This window comes from Xiphophorus couchianus, chromosome 16, assembly GCF_001444195.1.
Source record: "Xiphophorus couchianus chromosome 16, X_couchianus-1.0, whole genome shotgun sequence".
Taxonomy (NCBI): domain Eukaryota; kingdom Metazoa; phylum Chordata; class Actinopteri; order Cyprinodontiformes; family Poeciliidae; genus Xiphophorus; species Xiphophorus couchianus.
The window spans coordinates 20,302,288-20,321,481 of record NC_040243.1 but is presented as its reverse complement, the minus strand read 5'-3'; the positions used below and the strand labels follow the sequence as shown (position 1 = coordinate 20,321,481).

General features: G+C 40.2%; 1 protein-coding gene across 2 annotated transcripts in view; it reads left to right on the top strand.

The window, feature by feature from the left end:
* Window positions 1-19,194, top strand: part of ntn1b (netrin 1b) — a 58,187-nt gene that overhangs the window by 5,902 nt on the left and 33,091 nt on the right. The window lies entirely within an intron of this gene.

Genomic DNA, 19,194 nt, shown 5'->3' with positions numbered 1-19,194 from the left:
TGAACCAACATCTGATCAAATTGTTTAGCTTGGATTTTCTCCCAGAGTAATGTAGCTAATTCTGCTGGAATGCAACCATCACTGAACATTATGCCTACTAATGCCAAACAATTTTAATGACCAATACTTAACACCGTCCAAAACTAAAATTTTATAGTGTAGATTTATTTGCAAACAGTTACATTGTGCATGAAATGTGGGCCTACATTAGACACAAGCAGCAAAAACCAGCTTTAATGAATATCATTAAAGCTGTAGTACGTAGCTTTTTTAAATAATTTTTTTATTTACCTTTTGTTCAAACTGTCAGTATGTTTTGACAGTATGGAATGAGACAAATAATTTGTGAAAAAAAAATCCAGCTTTTCTCCCAATGCTAACTGGAAACAACCAGTCAGAGTCAAGAGGCGGGTCTTAGCGCTGTCAATCATGCCCATGTGCGCACCGCTCCCCGCCTACTCCTCCTCTCCTTTTTGCATAGCCTGCTGCAAATGTTAACGCTAGTTAACATAGCACCCATGAAGGCGGATAAACCGTAGTCCTGTAACGTTAAGTTGTTTCTCCTCCATTAGCACATTTAGCAGCAAGTACAGGAGACTGATTGACTGCGCCAAGACCCTCCTCTTGCGTCTGATTGGTTGTTTTTGGTCAGGTAATACCAGCACAGGAAGGAAGTAGAGGGGATCCGTTTGGTTCGCAGATTATCTGTCTCATACTGTCAAGACATGGTGATAGTTTAACAAATATGTAAAAAACGTTTCTTTTTCTAAAATAGAAGTTACATACTTGACTGTAGCTGTATAAATTATGACTGTTCTTGGAAAATCTAAGGATTTCGAGCTATGTAGTTTGTACTTTTATTAATTATTTAAAATCTTAAATAGTTTCACAAAGTAAAATCAGTATTCAGAAACTATTGAACAAATGTAAAAGTAGGCTCATTCTTGGTTAAGTACAAATGCAACATCTAGGTCAATTTTCTGTGTAAAATATACAGAATCCTTTGGTTCCCCCTGCTAGCTTAGCTTACTTATGCCTTGGGCCGTTTCTACAGACTTCCTCAGCAGTAATAATTGGTCTCCTTTTGCTTTGGACCGTTGTCATATTGGAACAAGAGAAAGAAAAAGATTTTGGTTATGGGAGAGTTGGTTTCACTTCTTGGTGGCAGGCATCAAGGAAGTTAGTCAAAGTCAGGTTCCCATGACTCTGTGCATGGCTGGCATTATTTCGTCCAAAAAAAAAAAAAAAGAAAGAAAGAAAGAAATTTATGTTGGCAGCAGGAATATTTGAATTCCTATCAGGTGGAGGCACATGACTATAAAGACAAATGGCAGCACAGGACTCCCCACCGCCGATGTGTCTGAATAACATTGCTATAATCAGAAAGTAAAATGGGGAAGCTATTTGGTTTTGGACAGATTTTTGAAGTGCCTGAAGGGGCAGCAGGCTGCAAAGCATCTGGAGAGAGTTATGACATCTATAAAAAAGTGCAGAGAGACAAGAAAGGGAGACAAAAAGAGACATAAAACACCAACACGGCCACGATTCTGTGTCACAATCCAATAAATAGGTCAGTAAAAAAAAAATTATGGAGAGTGAAGAGTGCCGAATTAAACACACATATGTATGGAGAGTGACTAGTGCCACTTTACAATAAATAACTTTTGAAATAATTATGTAAGTGTAATTGATCAAAACTAGAAATAAATATAGAAATAATTAGCTAAATATAGATTTAATTATTCGTTCCTAAACTAAATGTCTTGATTTCAATTTAAAAATTAGACATATTTATTTCATGATTTAATAAATTAATTTATGTTCCTGTACTGAAGCATGTGATGAATCAATTCAAAATGTCACCTTCATCCAGTGAATGGGCGGGACTAGAACTGCTTCTATAGAGATCCTGATGTCTAATTGGCTGCTTCAAGCAGCAACTCAAGAGAACCTCTATAACAGAGTTAGTCCCACCCACTCCCTGACGCTCTGTATCTTTATGCCCTAAAGTGCTATATTTCAATAGATAAATAAATAAATCTCTAATAATGTACATTAACATCTATCTAATACATATTTATTTCTTTATATGACAAAAAAACCCATATAATTAAAATTGTACTATTTCTTAGTAGTTCAGTTCTGCAGTATCTGTGAGCCAAAGTCAGCAGGTGTGGCTAACCTTACTGTTAGAAGTGATTGGTGGAGTATAATCAATAAGATTCATGTTTGGTGGCACAAAGAGTAAATAAAATATTTCATTGAAAGACGTCACTGAAATTAAGTAACAATGAAGTAAAAAATACAGAAAGTTTTAATTTTAGCATTTTACATCAATTATATAAAAATATATTTAATTTGCTCATTTATTGATTCATTACATCTATTTCCAATTTTAATTAAAATTAAAACATATACGAATATTTATTTATTTGAGCACGTCTGGCCCTCCGTAGATCTTGACATAAAATCTTCCAATGTAATGTTCTCTGTTATTTTAAGGTTCTCCCTTTTCAAAACTGTACGTGTTTTGCAAACTCGCGCGCCCCATTGCACTTTGCCAACAAATGAACAAGTTCATATCTGCACATATGTAAATGAATGAGCTCATATCAAATCCAGCCAGAGATTCATAATAATTTGTAGTCATGAGCGCGGTTAGAACATCCACATGGTGACGGACCAGGCCCTCGTGTCCCTGGCAGCTGCTTCATATTCTCTTCATGCTTGCTGTAGCGCTGACCCCTGAGAGTAAACCCCCAACACACACACGCACACGCCCACGCCCACGCCTGCACACGCCCACACACGCCTTCACACCCACGCACACACCCTGCATGACTGCTGATCGGCTGTGAGGCAAACTGTGGGAAACCTTTTTCTGCCAAGTGGGTTTTGAGTCGAGATGAAAATGGTCGTCTCAGTCACTCACACGTGGAATTTTGCACTTGTTCGGTTTCCAGCTGGTTTGGTTTCCGAGGACGCTTTCCTTCCACCTTGACAAGTGTCTCCTCTTTGCTGTTGGGTGCGGTATTAGGTGAGTTTTGATTCTTCGGAGTCCTGTAGTTTCATTAAGACGTTGGCAGATGAAGCATAAAGATCTGTTGCTCGGGCAAAATACGCACAGAAATGTTTTTTCATCTATTAAGATAACTCCGTTTCCATCCCACCTGCGAGGCCGCTGCAGTAGGATGAGATTGTATCAGATGCAGTTTGGGGCTCGGCTACAGGTCTGGGTTCTTGTTATAATACTGTTGCTTGCATAATATAAATACAGACCATGAAATTTAAATAGTAAATGATCTGGAATGCTTTTTCAAAACAGAAGACGTTGACATTAACTTAATTGTAAACTAGTCGTTACGGACATTTCCGACTGTCAAATGTTGGAGGAAATGCAGGTCTGCTGTGCTTCCATTAACTGTAGAATTGTGCAATTGAAGTTAAGAAAATAAATTTGCTTAAGGGAAGCATGGTGGTTTAGAAAAGAAAACATGTTTTTCCATTAAAAGTTGTTGGGCTGTGATGAGGTGGTTTTTCCCTCTGTATTGATTTGAATTTACACAGCAAAATGATATCAAATGTACCAGTAGTATTTCTTTAAGTCTATTTCTCTTGTCATTAGGTTGGGAACTGTGCTTTTAAAAAATAAAATACACAATTTCCCACAATTATCATAATCCCAACAGAAGCAGAAAACATTTCATTCTTATTTTAAAACCTAAAAATAGACATAAAATGCTGATTCTTTAACAATACGAACACATTTCCTGCAGGAGATATTTCTGATAAAATCATAAGGTGTGTTTTCTCAAAAGGTCAGGTAGCATAAGCAGCCGTTCAGATGCGCAAAACGCTGAACAGCATCGCCTTCGAGATGCAGCTTCTCCTCAGGACTGCATTTTCCAAGCTTCCGACCTCTCCTCCGCAGCTCCCTCACTCAGCTCCTTCAGACTAGCCATTGGCAATTAGCAAACACCTTGTGGAACAGCACACCTACTCAGCTTGTTATAGGAGCTACAGTACTTCTCAGTGAAACGCTGGTAAAAACATTTGCTAAAGGGTTAATAGAGGAGCCATGTTGTGATGACTTCCTGAAGGTGGCGTTTCAGAAAGAGCAGGAGTTTCTTAAAGAGACAGAAGCCCAATTTCAAGGCGTAAAATTACAAAGTTAGATTTCTTTAAAGCCCTATTTTATCTAGATAGCATTTCTATAACAAACTAAGTTAACATAGTGACATGCTGGTGTTATAAAAGGGCACTACATGCCTGGAAGACGCATAATAGTACCCATTTAATGTTTCCGATATGTTATATAACACAGATGTACAGTTTTCTATTGTTTTGTTTTTTTTGGGGTGTGTTTGGTGTAGTGTGTACTGCAGGGTGTAGAAGAACCGTCACTGCCGACAGCACCAGTAACGCAAAACTCTGTTATGAAAGTGTTTTAAAAACAATGTCATATCCGTAAATGCTGTTACTACATAAACTCAGCTTTCATTTGATTCACAATAGTGCGTCCACATATACAGTCAAAGCTTGATTACGTTGGGCAGGAGGAAGCCACAGTAGCTTACGAACTTGTTCTTGCCTCTGACAGCCATGCGACAACGCTACCACACGGCAGCCATTTTCGTCCCGCCACGTTGGGCCGTGCTAGACCCGCTCCACATCTGGGTTTCGTTTCAGGGTTCAGCGGAACCGGCCCGTGTGATGGAAGAGAGGGATCGTTGTATAGTGTCATTACATGGATGTTCGTGAAATAGAAGCCGTGTTTCGGTTCGGTTCCTCTTCTTGTGTCTTCTTCTTTGCCGTCAGAGCCATACTTTGCTGTAGCTCAGTTTAGAAAGCAGCAAATGGATGTGGATTTGGGGTAAGGGTAGTCAGAATCTAGCTTTTTCCAGGTAGGTTTTGATTTTTTGATGTTGTTAATTCATTAAAAAATTTATATGAAATGGAAATAGAATTGCAAGCGATTTGTCTGACTTACAGTGATTTGCGCAGTAAATCAGTCACCAGTGTTTCCATTGACTGAAGAATTGCGCAATTTGACATTTTGAAAATGAATTTGCTTAATAGATATGCACCAATTTAAAACATACAAACATAACTTGTCAATAAAAAGTTTGCATGAACATTTTCACATGTTACCACCTCACTGTCACAAACTAAACATATTTTATTAAACTTTTATGTGACAAACACAATTCGAGTCTCCCTAAACAAAATTACCCTTCAAAAAATTTGTCTATTTTAGACCAAAGCATCGGACTGAAGACTTTTCTCTTACCTTTCGTAGAAAACGAGAGAGACACAAGAAAGACAAACAGGCGTACAAACGGAAATTATGGAGCATATTTTAATTTATCATGTGATTAACTGACTTATCGCTCATTGCGACAGACTTAGCTGTACTAAATTTTATTAAGAATACCACACTGAATAAAAATGCACCACACTTTCTAGATTTTTATTGCCGCAAAAAAAACACCTCCAAAAATCCTGGATTACTTCTCCTTCCACTTGACACTTTAGTGCAACTAAATCCCAACAAAACCACTGAAGTTTAGGAGCGCGGTGAGACAGAACGCGGGACAAGGTCAAAGGTTACAAATGACTCCGCAAGGCGCTGAATACCAACGTGGAAAGTAAAAGTTTTCGGGAGTTGTTTTTTGGTTCTCTGATGGGCTTTTGCAGTCGAAACGCAGCGCAAAGCAGACGTTAGTTTCACCGCCTCACATTTCAGCTCGTCTCTCTCCGCATTCCGTCTCTTGTGTTATCAGTTCAAGCAACAAAGCCTCCATAATTTCGATAGCATGTCAGTGACGCATGCCGTTCGCATGTGAAACCAGGACCTGTTGCACTTTTGATACCGACGTTCTCCCCCGTGACTCCAAGCAGAGAACAATGCTCCTGAATCTGGCTCTCGGTGCGTTCCCTTCCAACAGTTCTTGCAACATAAGGCCGGGTGACTTTGGTAAGAGGTTTTCCTGTGTACGGCCCAGACCATAAAACAAAGAAATGCATTTGGGGCATCTAAAAGTGAGGAGAAAGAAAGCAGGGGTTGGGGGGGGAGTCCATGTTCTGCTATAGTTCAGTGTCCTCTGGGTAAATGCTGCATGTTTGGAGGATTTTGTTTTCTTGAGCTCATAATTCAAGACAGACGTGATGTTTGGAGCCAAAAAAAAAAAAGAAAAAAAGAAGGTTTTGTTCAGGCTTTATGGAGCAAACTGAACATTTTTGTTCAACTGAGTGGAGGATGGCAATTTTGAGGGCTGTTGGAGTGTTATGAGAAGATCCTTTTTGCAACTATTTCATTGATTATTTTGTTATTTATGCCTGCATAAAGTATGCACTTGTAGGATGACGGCCTTTTTTCAAGATGGCTGCCATCTGCAAGCCTTTTAAACCAATTATTAGTTTTTAAAGATTTTATTGGCTCTAGTGGCCTTTATTTTATAGTGAATTGACAGGAAGGTAGGTAATGAGAGAAGGGAGAAGACGTGCGGCAAAGGTCGCCAGGCCAGGAATCGAACCTGCGACAGCCGCGACGAGGACCTTATGTGGGTTGTGCTTAACCCCTGTGCCACATAGCACCCCTTCCCCTTTAAACCAATTATTGCCATAATATGTTACCCATTTCTATGGCTTGAATGTCACATTGTATGTTTTTGACTTTGGTTATTCTATTCATACAACTGTAATGATATGTAGCAAAGTCAGGCGCTACATACTTTGTAGTTTGTGAGTCTCAAACCAGTCGTCACCTGGAAGAAGGTGATGTGCGACAGACTGAGACTCAGTTGTCTTAATGGTGAGCATTAGCTTCCGTTAATTATGTGTTTAGCAGTTTAGCTTTAGCTTCAACTACTTTTTTAAATGTGTTTCTCGGCTTAGCATTAGCTTCTGCATTTTTTTTTAAACGCGTTAAGTGGTATAATGTTAGCATCTGGATTATTTTTTATATGTTTAGTGGTGTAGCGTTAGCTACTGCTCATATTTTTTCTGTTTAGAGATTTAGCATTAGTTTTCACAATTTTAAAATATTTTTTATGTTTAATGGTTTTGCGTTCAGTTACGCCAAATTTTTAAAACGTCTTTAGCCGTTTTAGCGTTTACTTCCACAGTTTTGTTTTATGTGTTTAGCGGTTTAGCGTTAGCTCGGTATTCACCTGTGATAAATATTGACAACTTTCAGTGCAAAAATAAATATTCCTTGATGACCATGGTGGCAATTCAGAATTTTTCAGTGGCTACCTTTTTCTTTTCCAAGCTCCAAGGAACATCTGTGCCCAGTTAGGATTTTGTGTCTGCATGCGAAAGATTTTCCAGAAAAAATTCAATTATCTGCTCCACTAATGGGAAGAATTGCTCACTCTTGTAACAAATGCATGTCGGCGTGAACGGGTGAGTGTTCGACTCTTTGTGTCCACCGTCTGTCTACATGGGGCTGACTCGACTGGGGCCACGAGGGGTGGCACGGGGACCACCTAGTGCGTGCACTTTTCGGGGCCTCTTTGAGCCACTGAGGCAGGGCAGTCTGGGAATGATTAATGGATCAGGGGAGTGACACGCTCCGCAGCTCAGCTTCAGACCCCCGGCTAGCTCCCCTGCTGCGCTGCCACCCGACACAGCCGGCTCGGTGACAACACCGCTTTCACGCCCACACACACAACACGCTTCATCAGTGTCACTTACCCGACTCACCCGCAGCGCAGCGCCACGTCCCCCTTCCCCTCCGCAGCCCTCTGTAAAAAGTGTTTCAGTGGAAGCAAAGCTAAGCTGCTTTTGGCAGGGGCCATCTTTTCCTGCTGAGTTGTCGACACAATCACCTTGGGTTTTTTTTTGTTTTGTTTTGTTATTTTTATCAAGAAAACAAAGGCAACAACTGCTTTGAAAGGTGCTGAAATCAATTCAATTACAGTGACTCGGAAAGCTATTCACGTCCCTTTCCGTTATTTCGCACGGTCTCGCATTACAAACAGAAACTGTGATGTGTTTTGGTTGGAAATCTATGGAACAACACAAACCGTCACATAACTGGGAGACAAATTATCTGGTGTTTTCAGAAGTTCAGATGAATACATTCAGAAAATTGTGGCATGCAGTAGTGTTCGACCCTGCTTACTCTGAAAACTTTTAATAAACCGCTTTTTCACGTCACCTACTATATATATAAACTAGCCAACTGCTTAAACTGACAGGCATCAGACATATGAAGGTCAAAAACATTTTTGTTTATTTTTCTAACACTTTGATTAAAAAAAGTAACTTAAATTCAATCGCACATACATTCTATTATATCCTAGTTTCTAAACTGTGCATTGAGTTCAGTTTATTATTCAAATTAGCTTAAAAAGTTTTAAAGAAACCCAGCAGATTGTATTGAGGCTTTGACTTGCAGATACACTCCTCCTGAACAAGCATGTGGCGACAGGAGAAAATAGCTGACTTTATAGCAATCCCTCATACAGAGCATGCATGTAGCGACAGTGGAGAGGAAAAACTCCCTTTCAACAGGAAGAAACCTCCAGCAGAACCAAAACCTATTGGGTGTTTGAGAAGACGGAAGAGATGCACGGTGGTCCTGCTGATGTAGGTAAAAATAAAAAGTTCAAAAGAGGGATATTGTTTAGTTGTTAGCAGGATTGTCTGTTTTGTCCAACAGAACAGCAGATCAGCTTCAATGGAGAGAAAAAATATGAAGAGGAAACATCAAGTTGACAGTTGAAAGAACAGCAAATAATTGGAAAGTAGTAGAAGAAAAAATTAGTCGAGAGACTAGAAGGAGTTAATTTCTCCTCAAGTAGCTTAACTACAGGTGAAAGTCCAGAAATTCAGTCGAGTATCACTGGCAAGACTTCACACTTTTAGGGTGTTTTCACACCTGATGGTCTGGTAGACTAGGTTTAATTGGGGACCAGAATTGCAACATTTGTTACATTTTCACACAAAAAAATTGGCCCCCACCCCCTCCTGTTCCACTCCTCGCCTGTGGTGGCGCCATACCAAGAAACACTGAAGGAAACAACACATAAAGAAGACGTGAGTGCAACTTCCTTCTTCACGGAAATTTAGACAAAAATGGAGTGCCGTCAGCTTTTAGCGGTTGTAGAATTATTCTGGTAAAAAAAAAAGCAATCTATTTTTCCTGCTAACGCCAGATTCTTGTGTTTGTTTCAGTTGTATTTACGCAGAATGCCTTGTGCCATCATCCGCTTCCTATCTCCGATCTCCGCTTTGCTTCCCGTTCACATATGAATTCGAATCGTGCCAGAGTTCAGCTCAACCGAACAGAGCCCTTGGCTTTTAGGCGGACCAGAGTTTGATTAAAGTGGACTAATCACGGCTTTTGTGACCGCACCCTTAAATTTTGTCTTGTGAAAATGTTAAAAATTATTTTATTTTTTTTTTTATCAATGCTTTTCCTTTTTCTTCACAGCACATAACATCCCACTCAAGCCCATGAAATATGGTGCTTGCACAGTAACAAAACATGAAAAATCTCACTGGTTATGAGTATTATTGCAAATAACTTAATAAGTTTGCAGGGAGATTTACTTTTCTTTTCCAGAAGCATTCCAACATTATCTCACAAAAAACCCCCAAACATATGTTAATTAAATGTGACTGCCGCTTCACTTTCCAGCAAATATCAATATTGTCAAAGTCCAGTTGCCAAACTTTGCCCTTTTATTAGAAGCAACGTTTCCACAGCACTTTTACTTAAACCAAAGACAATAGTCTTAAGTAGGAAATGGAGTTGTTGGATCCAGTTTCATATTTATTTCTCCACATAACGTCTGCGTGGGTGTCTCCAAGTGGATCTGTTTCCCCGTAATGGATTTCTACATCCTCCTGTTCTCTGTCTCCATCGCTCACACACCCCAGTGTGCAATTTTTCTCGGAGAGAGAGCGAGCGAGCAACAAACCACTTATTGGATTTGAGGGGATATCCAGCAGGATAGATACAGCAGTGGGGAAAACTCACTGGCTACCACATATTGCTCCCAAACCGACAATAAATATCCTAGGGGTTCCACATCTGCTCAAAATCGGGAAGAGTTGGGAATTCACCACCTTCCTGACTCTCTCTCTCTGTGTGTGTGTGTGTGTGTGTGTGGACGTCTACGTCTGACCGGGAGGACAGACTCATCCTCAGACGAGGTATCGAGACGTCATCCGGTCTGCTGTAACTCTTCTCATTCCTGCTCTCCGCGTAGACAGTTTCCATCCTCCTCTCGCTGCTTGCCCGGGTCGCCGCGGCTAAGGTGGGGCGGACGGCTCGCGGTCCCTTCACGCGAACCCTTTCCGAATCAGCGGGACGCAGTTTCCTTCTTCCTCTTGCTGATCGGGACAGGTTTGAGACGGCTTCCTCCCAGGAAAAAGTCCAGGGCGACGCATAAATGTGTCGTAAAAGTCGGGCAACGTCAAGCTGTCCTCGGCGTCCAGGCATCTGCACGCGTGTGTGGGGGTGTTTTGTGGAGTGTGTTTACACAGAGAGGGAAGGTCAATTTCACCGGAAAATGAGCCTGTGATAACATGTAGTATCTGCTTCCCGTTTAGGCTGCCAGCCAGGGAAATGAATGACCTTTCAGCACGGAGACCATGTTAGCTTACCCTGAGAGCAGCAACCCTCTTAGCTTACCCCTCTACAGGCAGCATAATGAAAACGCAGGTGGCACATTAGCGTACGTAGGCTTTAGTGAATCCACGCAAATAAATTTGAATCTGTGAAATTTGATGATAGAACAAATCTAAAGTCAGTATCTCAAACCCTTCTGGCTCTTCTCCAATCTGTTAGCACTGGTGCACAGATCAGGCCTCCGCGACACTACTCGGGGAAATGTCTTTAAACAATTTTAGTTCTTCCATTAAAATAATGCATCTAAGCTAAGTCTATCACCATAACAGATTTTGCTGGATGATCATTTGCCCCTGAAGTTATTGCGACAAACTATAATATTGTTGTTTTGAGACCATTTTCAAGTGATATGATGGTAATGCCATAATGATGCAAGAACACATTGTGAGATACGAATGAACATTTAACCCTGGAACTGGAAGACATTTTAAATGTCCAAAATAAATAAACAAAACAACAGAATAAAATAATAAAACGAATTCTGAATCAAGCGAAACTGTCTTTCAAAAAACGGCTAGCTGAGACCAAAGCATCAGACTGAAGACGTTTGTCATCCAGTTTTTGGTTGGAAGAGAGAGAAACATGATTTAACTAATTTATTGCTTATTGCCTAATCTAAAACCAGTGTTTCACACTGCCTTACACATTTTAGTCGTTTTTCTGTTCCAGAACATCGAATTTCAAATGACTGCATGACCTCCTCTGCAAGTCATCAAGTGCTGCACAAGCCATTGAATCTCCCACTTATTCAAGTCAGGTGTGTAGCAGAAGGGAAACACCTCCAACATGCAGCGCAGTGTTGTCTAAGTGTGTGAATACCAATTAAAACCATCCATGTTGACATAACCTAAACATTAATGTTTTGTCAGATTTTTCTCCAATGTTAGAGGTTAAATTTGGGGGCGTGTCCAAATTCAGGGGTTGCATTCTTCGAAGGCCGCATGTGAAGTGCAAAGTGACGAAGGCTGTCCAATTTCGAAGGCTCCTAAAAATACGACCCACAAATATTTCCTCCTTTTTCCAGTCTTGAAGGATTTGTCTGGTGTTTCTTCCGCAGCCCACCGTATCCCAAGATTCATTGCGGGACGAATAGGAAGTCTTTGTTCTTGTATCAACGGTGAAAACAAGCGTGAGAGGATATTCAAATCTGTGTGGCACAAAAGTGAAAAGTTTTTATTTATTTATTTTGGTTAGGCTGTTAGGATTAGCATTAGCATAGACATGTTTTATGTCATTTTTATTGAGGAAAAAAAAGGTTTTTAGCCCTTTAAAGCATGATAATATAAACAGGTAGTGGAAAATTCTAATATTTTTTAAAAATGAAGTACTGGATTTGTTTCATTCAAAAGAAACCATTTTTGACTCATTGACTCGTTTTCTACATTTGTTTTTAGCATAATTAATACATCAGGCTTTTGAATGCACTTAACAGTTATAACTAAAAACATATGTTTTTTAAGCACTATAAAAATAACTTTTTCTGACATTCAGAAAGCATTTGCTGCTTTTACTAATTTAAGAAGTGTATTACATATTTATGCAACACTTTTACTGGATGCAGCAGATTTTTTTTTTTTAAGGAAAGTACTTTGTTAGAGAAACAATTGTATCAAAAATGACACATTTAGCTATTAAAGTGTTAATTATTTTCATATTGCATTTAAAACGGATAAATAAGGAATGAAAATTCAAGCTCCATTTTTAAAGCAAAATTAATGACGAGCGTTTCAGCTGCTCTCTACACAGTTCACCCCTAAGCCGAAAGCTGTTTGAAGATATCCTAGGGTTGTGCAAGTTACACGACAGATTGTTTGCTGCAGCATCCAATAAAGTCTCTCTTTCACTTTTAGTATCTTTATGAAGGGTGAAAAACTCTTAGACTTTTCTTTTTTGACAGATTTTAATAGTTAAGCAAGTTGAGAGCTGTTATAGAGGCTGCCATAAGATTAGTTAATCTTTGGCTCTTTGCATTATTTATTTCACTCATAAGTACTTGGCCTTAACATTCTTATAGTTCCTGTCTGCAACTCTGAGTGCTCCAGGAAGAACCCAGCCTTTTCCTCTTCAACTCAGCGCTGCGTCCTGGAAGCCATCTAGCAACCAGAGGAAGCTTGGTGTGGAGGACATGATGATTGCTTTAGTAATAAGCTGTAAAAAGTAGTTTCTTTTGCTTAAAGAAAGCAAAAATTATCCACCTGTGCTGCCTGTCTGCAAAAAATGCTGCGATTACAAGTGCTGAAGTGAGGCCCTGCACAGACTTCCTTCATATGACGATCTGACCTGATGAAAACACCAGTTATTAAATCAAAAACGGCGCAACTCCAATGCCTTCTGTGAAGACCTGGGGTAAAAGGTTAAAAGCGTTGTTGCAGTTCAAAGCACAGGGGAGAGATGATTTTTGAGCTGGGAATGTGGACAGTTCCAAATAGGCCTTTGGAGAAAAAGGGAGAAAACCACAATAAACATGCCGTAGCTAAGACGGAGCGTCACCTTTGCTTCGGGATTTACAGCCTGGTGGCTTCCTGCCTCACCTTCCCTTACTCCCTTTGCTGGGGAGAACACCGGGGGAGCTGCCGCGTGCCAAAGTGTTAAAACAACCTTCTTTCTGCTGGAGGGGGATTTGGACTTCTACCCGCTGCCTCGACCTGGATGTGTTTGGAAGTTTTGAGACAGGTTTCAATCCCAGAATAAAAGCTAAAATACCTTGATGCTAGCTGAAGGAAGTAAAACAGTGTCATTATCCACAATGCCTCTCAACATGGGCTGAAAGGCCACTCAGGGAAGAGGAATTTATTACTCCAAAAAGTAAAAGTACAAACAATGACATGACAGGGACAAAGACCTTCATTTTGGATACATGTTCTGTGGTCTGATGAAACTAAGGTGGAATTGTTTGGGCAAGTTACGTTTGAAGGAGAAAGAGGGACACTTGTAAGCCTGGGAACACCATTCCATCTGTGAACTATGGGTTTAGTAGCATCAGGTTGTGGGGCTGTTTTGCTGCAGGAGGGACTGGTACACTTCATACTGTGAGGAAAGAGCATCATGTGGAAATACTGAAGTGACATCTAAAGACGTCAACCAAGAAGATACAGCTCGTGAATTAGTAAAAACCGCTGTTTGTTCAGACCTTAAATGTTAGCAAAAATATAGCAACTTTGTTAAGATTCATATCCCTAGAATGTTTTGGCCATTTTTGGACATGTTTAAAATTCTTGGCTTTTTCTTATTGAGTCTTCCAAAAAAGAGACCCAACAAGAATGGCTCTTCCAAATGGACAGTGAGTGACTTAAGGTCAACAAAGTTAATATTTTGGCGTCACCATCACAATGTCCTGATCTCAGTCCTATAGAGAATTTGTGGGCAGCTCTGAAAAGATATGTGCAAGTGAGGCGACATACAAACCCGACACAGTTCCACTGGTTCAGTCACAAGGGATGTACCAGAACTCCAGCAAACTATGGAAGGAAACGTATTAAAGGAAACCCAAAAATGATTGACCCTAGTGATAAAGACCAAAGGCAATTGTACCATCTACAGAGGAAATGAATGTAAGCTTTTTATTTTGAAGATATTGATGATTAAATCACTAACATATTCCTACTCTCATTTATTAAACAAAGAGAAGATAGAAATACCCTTTTCAGATCAGTTTTAGAAAAAACACTGGGCAATTACCGTTTTATCAATGAATGGGTAAATGATGTGGACACACACAAAGTTTGGACAAATTGCTTGTATTGGGAAAAAGCTTCCTTTCAGCAGGGAACACCAGAATGTGCCTGCTAACAATCCCTTTTCATAGACTCTCGCTTACACACTTGATTAAACTTTAGGGGAGGAAGGAAACCTGGTTCCACACCTTTAATATTTCTTCACCTTAAGCATTTCAGTTCTAAATGCTAGAAGTCGAGAGAAAACGCACAAGTCATCAAACAAAAAGTGGAAACATAGAAAAAAGTACTAGTTTTTACTACTAAAATAGTATCAACAGCCTTGTTTTGCGCACCTTGAACTTTTTGGGCACTTTTTTAGACTTTTAGAAGAAGGATCTTCTATGTATTTTAGTCAGGATTTTGGGTCACGATAAAAACTGGTGCTCTGAGCTCTGAGCGGTATTGATGGGCTTTTCTGGCCAGGAAATGCTGGGTGGCATTTCTCCATAAGTCAACAACAATCTTTTTCGTCTTCGTTACATGGAGAGAGTGATTGTGGTCTCTGCACCGCATGGCCAGTTGGCTCACCACAAACCTGTAGTTAGACTCGTTATTGCATCTGATGTCAGAGGTTGCTGTTGTATGTTGGTGTGCAAGTAAAAGTAGGGGGCTCAGAAGGCATCTTTGAGGTACCTCCGTGTTCAGAATGCCTCGGACCTCTTGACCGTGGTCTCCTGGCCAAGAAGTCGAGCAGCAAGTTGCACCGAGAAGTTTTCATTCCTCAGTTTAGTGTTAAAAGTTGAACTAAAGTCCAAGAAATACATCTTCAAATAGGAGTGTTTAGAGTCGAGGTGAGTGAGGGCTGAATGGAGGCCAGTGGGAATCCCATCTTGACTAGACCTATTTGCCTGGTATGCAAACTGGTATGGGTCTGTCGAACAAGGGAGGGCAGATTTGATGTACTGGACGACCGTACAAAGCACTTCATGATAATGGGGATCAATGCCACAAGGTGGTAGTCGTCAAAGCAAGATGGAGAGGCCTTCTTTATTGGTACTCTTGAAGCAGTTGGGCACGAAAGCCTGACTAAGAGAGATGTTAAAGACGTCTGTGAGGACATCCCTGAGTTCTTCTGCACAGTCCTTAGGCACACAATCAGTGATGTTGCCAGGTCCTGCTTTCTTGTGAGGGATAGACCTTCGAAAAGCTAGCTGGAGACAGGGACAAAACCTCGTCATCTGGGAAAGATGGCAAGAAAGAAGAAGTTAGCAGAGAGATGTCACAGTTGATGGTCTGTGATGGGAGTTCATGATTGGTTTTCAGCCTCCTGAGTCAACACTTTATAGAGATGATGTCTCGCGGGAGTTGCAGCTAGAAATTTTTTGGGGGTATGTCTCTAACATTTTCACCCAGAGAACAACCTTTTCATCCTTCTTCTTTCAATCATCAAGATTGGACAGTGAGCGTTTGATAAACCCAGTTTTCAGGTCATGCCAGAGATGATCCCTACTGAGTGTTATGTGTTTTACAGACTCTTAAAAAGTCCTCGGAGTGCTTTGTTTCTAACTTATCAAGCTTGACTTCTAGAGTGACCATTGGCCTCTTGGCTGCTGCTCTGATTAATAGTCTGCTTTCCCAGACAGCTTACTAACGACAGAGCAGCTTTATTAAAAACACAACTAAGTTAAACATACTCTCATACTCACTCTGTTTGTGAATCAGGTCATTTCTTACAGATTCCAGTTGCTTGGACTTTATTTAGTGGTGTCAGAGAATGGCCCAGTCAGAATTAAGACCTTAATCCATCTGAGAATTTTTGTCAGAATTTGAAAAAGATGCTCTTCAGTTATTCTGTTGGGTTGTTTTAGGTTTCAATTTCTAGATATGTAGAGCTGGTAGAGACAGTTTTTTGCACATACATTAAAATCACAATACAAATACATCCAAGTTTGTAGTTTGACTTAAAAAAAAGTAACATTTCGAGGATTGTGTACACTTCTTCAAGATACTGTAAATCCTGAACTTTGAGTCTCTTTCTGCTATAGCACTGCAGCTTTAATGAATTACTGTATTGTATCAAAGTAAGACCAAAGTGTGGTAGAACAGGGCTGACATGCAGCAAAGATCTCAGGGGAGCTTGTTGCGTCCTTTCCAGCAAACTGGACGAGGAGTATACGCCCACTCCCCTGGACGTCTCCCAGCCCTTAAACAAGAGGATAAATGGGCTGATATGCTGGCCACTATGCATTATTATTCATAAAAGAAGGCGTGTTATCTCTGGCAGCGTCTATCAGTGGCTGCTTAGAGAAGAAAGTGAATAACTCCAGCCATTACAGGTTGCACAATTACAAGCTCTAGCCTCTAGAAATTGTCAGGGCTTTCGTTTCTGCAAGTAGAACAAGTCATAATTCAGAGCAGATTGGAGTCACAGACAGTGTAGATTTTATTTATTTATTTTTTTTGACGGAACCTATCACATATAAAGTATAATCGTCAGAGCCAACAAGATTTATTAGCCTGGATAACCGGTGGAGTGATCGGAGATCTACTTTAAAGCCTGGTGATGAAAACTCCTGTTCCTGTCAGAAATCCCTCTAACAACTTAACCCACACCAATGATTGCAAAGCTAATCTTTTGCTAATTGCCCCGCGCATGGGCTGATGTCACTTCACATTACCTAATGACATCCATGGGGCTGAGAAGGAGCCCAGAGAGCTACCTCAGCCAATCCTGACTTGGGTGGCTGTTTATGTTCAGCCAGTGCAATCCCTGTTCTCCAGGCAACCAAACTGTTTACAAGCAGTTGCTCACACAAAAGCTCAGGGCGGGCTGATTGCTCAACTAATTGATCCCCATCAGAGATCACAGAGCAGTGCTCATAAAGAAAGGGAACTCCAACCCCCCCACCACCACCACCATGACATTAGCCCCCTCTGCACGGCGGGACTCAGCCTGCAAGTCCGTGACGAGACTAATTCGCACACAGTGGGGAGGCTGTTTGCAGACAGACCAAAGGCAAACTGTCATGACTGAGAGGCATGGCACACATTTTATATCTAATAATCAACATGTGAGCAGCGTGCAATTAGACTAGGAGGGTTGCCGGCTTGCAGACGTCTTTATTAGACCTCACAGCAGGACAATTGTACTAACATCAACTCGTAAATGGCAATTGTAGCAAAGGTTTGACTATTCCACCACAAGAAGGTCCTGGAAAGTCTGAAGTCAGAGGTTGTTTTTGGAGCCTTTGTCAACAGGAAATAGTGATGACATCACCATGACACTTTACACCCGGATTGTTTACCTGTGAAATGTCTCTTCTTAATGGATCTTAGGGTAAAAAACAAAACAAAAGCCTTTTCTTTTAGGTAAGCTGCTGATAATCCAAATGTTCAGCATGATACAAACCAGGTTCAGGGTTACCTTCTGGCTTTTAGCACCACAAATGGCTAAATCTTATTGGATCAGTTTATACCAGAGGTATAATAATGCATTCAGCTCATAAAAAGTGGCAATATACAGTATCGCACTCATATGATTTTAGTAATATTTTCAATTATATATCGGCTATATATATATATATATATATACACTGCTCAAAAAAATAAAGGGAACACTTAAACAGGTGTTTAACACTTTAGGGGTTCCCTTTATTTTTTTGAGCAGTATATATACAGTATATATATGTATTTTAATTAAATAAAACAATAATAGCTACTACAGTGTACGCAGAGCATCAGAAAAACAAAGAACGGCTCTCAGTGAGGCTCCACTCCTATCGTTCTTAGTAAAGAGCCGTTAAGAAGAATCGGATCATTTGTGAATGCCTCATCACCATATAGGAGACTTTTGGTCACAGCTTGGTCTATATGTGCAACACGTCAGTCAACACCTCCGCACAATAATTCAACACAGTAAGTGTCAACTTTTTTTCATATCAAACACAATTTTCCTCTGCACAGCTAGCTTTGCTAACATGGCGTCCACAGAGCTTACCTTTCTTTGAGCTTCTTCTCTAAGTGACGATAAAAGTTGGACGTAGTCCCTAACGTCTGTGAAAGCGAAGCGCTGCTGAATTTACATGTCGCCATATCCTATGATTTATGTAGCGGATTTCTATTACTGACGTAATAAGAGCATCTTCTGCCGCCCAGAGGAAACCACTGCGCATGTCTTGGAGCGCGAGTGAAAGGGGGAGGCAATATGTGACAGCGGTAACAGAAACACGTAATTAGTAAGTAGCGTTAATGCTCGGATTTGAATTGGTGTGTTTTGCATCCAGTGAAAACAAGGATGGTAACAAATAAACAAATAAATCTGAGATGTCTCTTTAAGAACTACAATAAGACAATATTTTAACAATGTCCCCTATGAAAATGTAGATACCTGCTTTAAATCAGAGCTTTCCAAAAAGTTGTCAACATTTCTAATTCCAGTATGTTCTAGTAGAGAGGTCAAACCATTAAAACAGCAATTTCGCTGTGCTCCATTTAACCTTTCTGGTATCTACTAAAAGTCCTGCTCCCTCTTACTTTGGTAGTGCAATTTGCAAAGTTACACAGTCCAAAATGAGCTGTCATTTTTTTGGTGTCACTTAGCCTGTCATAAGAGGAAAAAATGGGGGTTTCATTTTTCAAAGTCATAATTTCAGTTTTCTTCAAATATTTAGCTAGTTAGCTAGCTAACTAAATATTCACTTTGAAACTGTGTAATTTATAAATGAACAACCTGGTGAAAATTTTACTTTGAAAAATGAATCCTCATTATTTTCTCTTATTTCAACGCTTCTCTAACTTTTCGAACGGCACCCCACATCTCAATCTGAATGAAACACTGACATATCTCAATAGTCCTATTAAATAGCTTCTTAAACCACTGACTTCTTAAACACA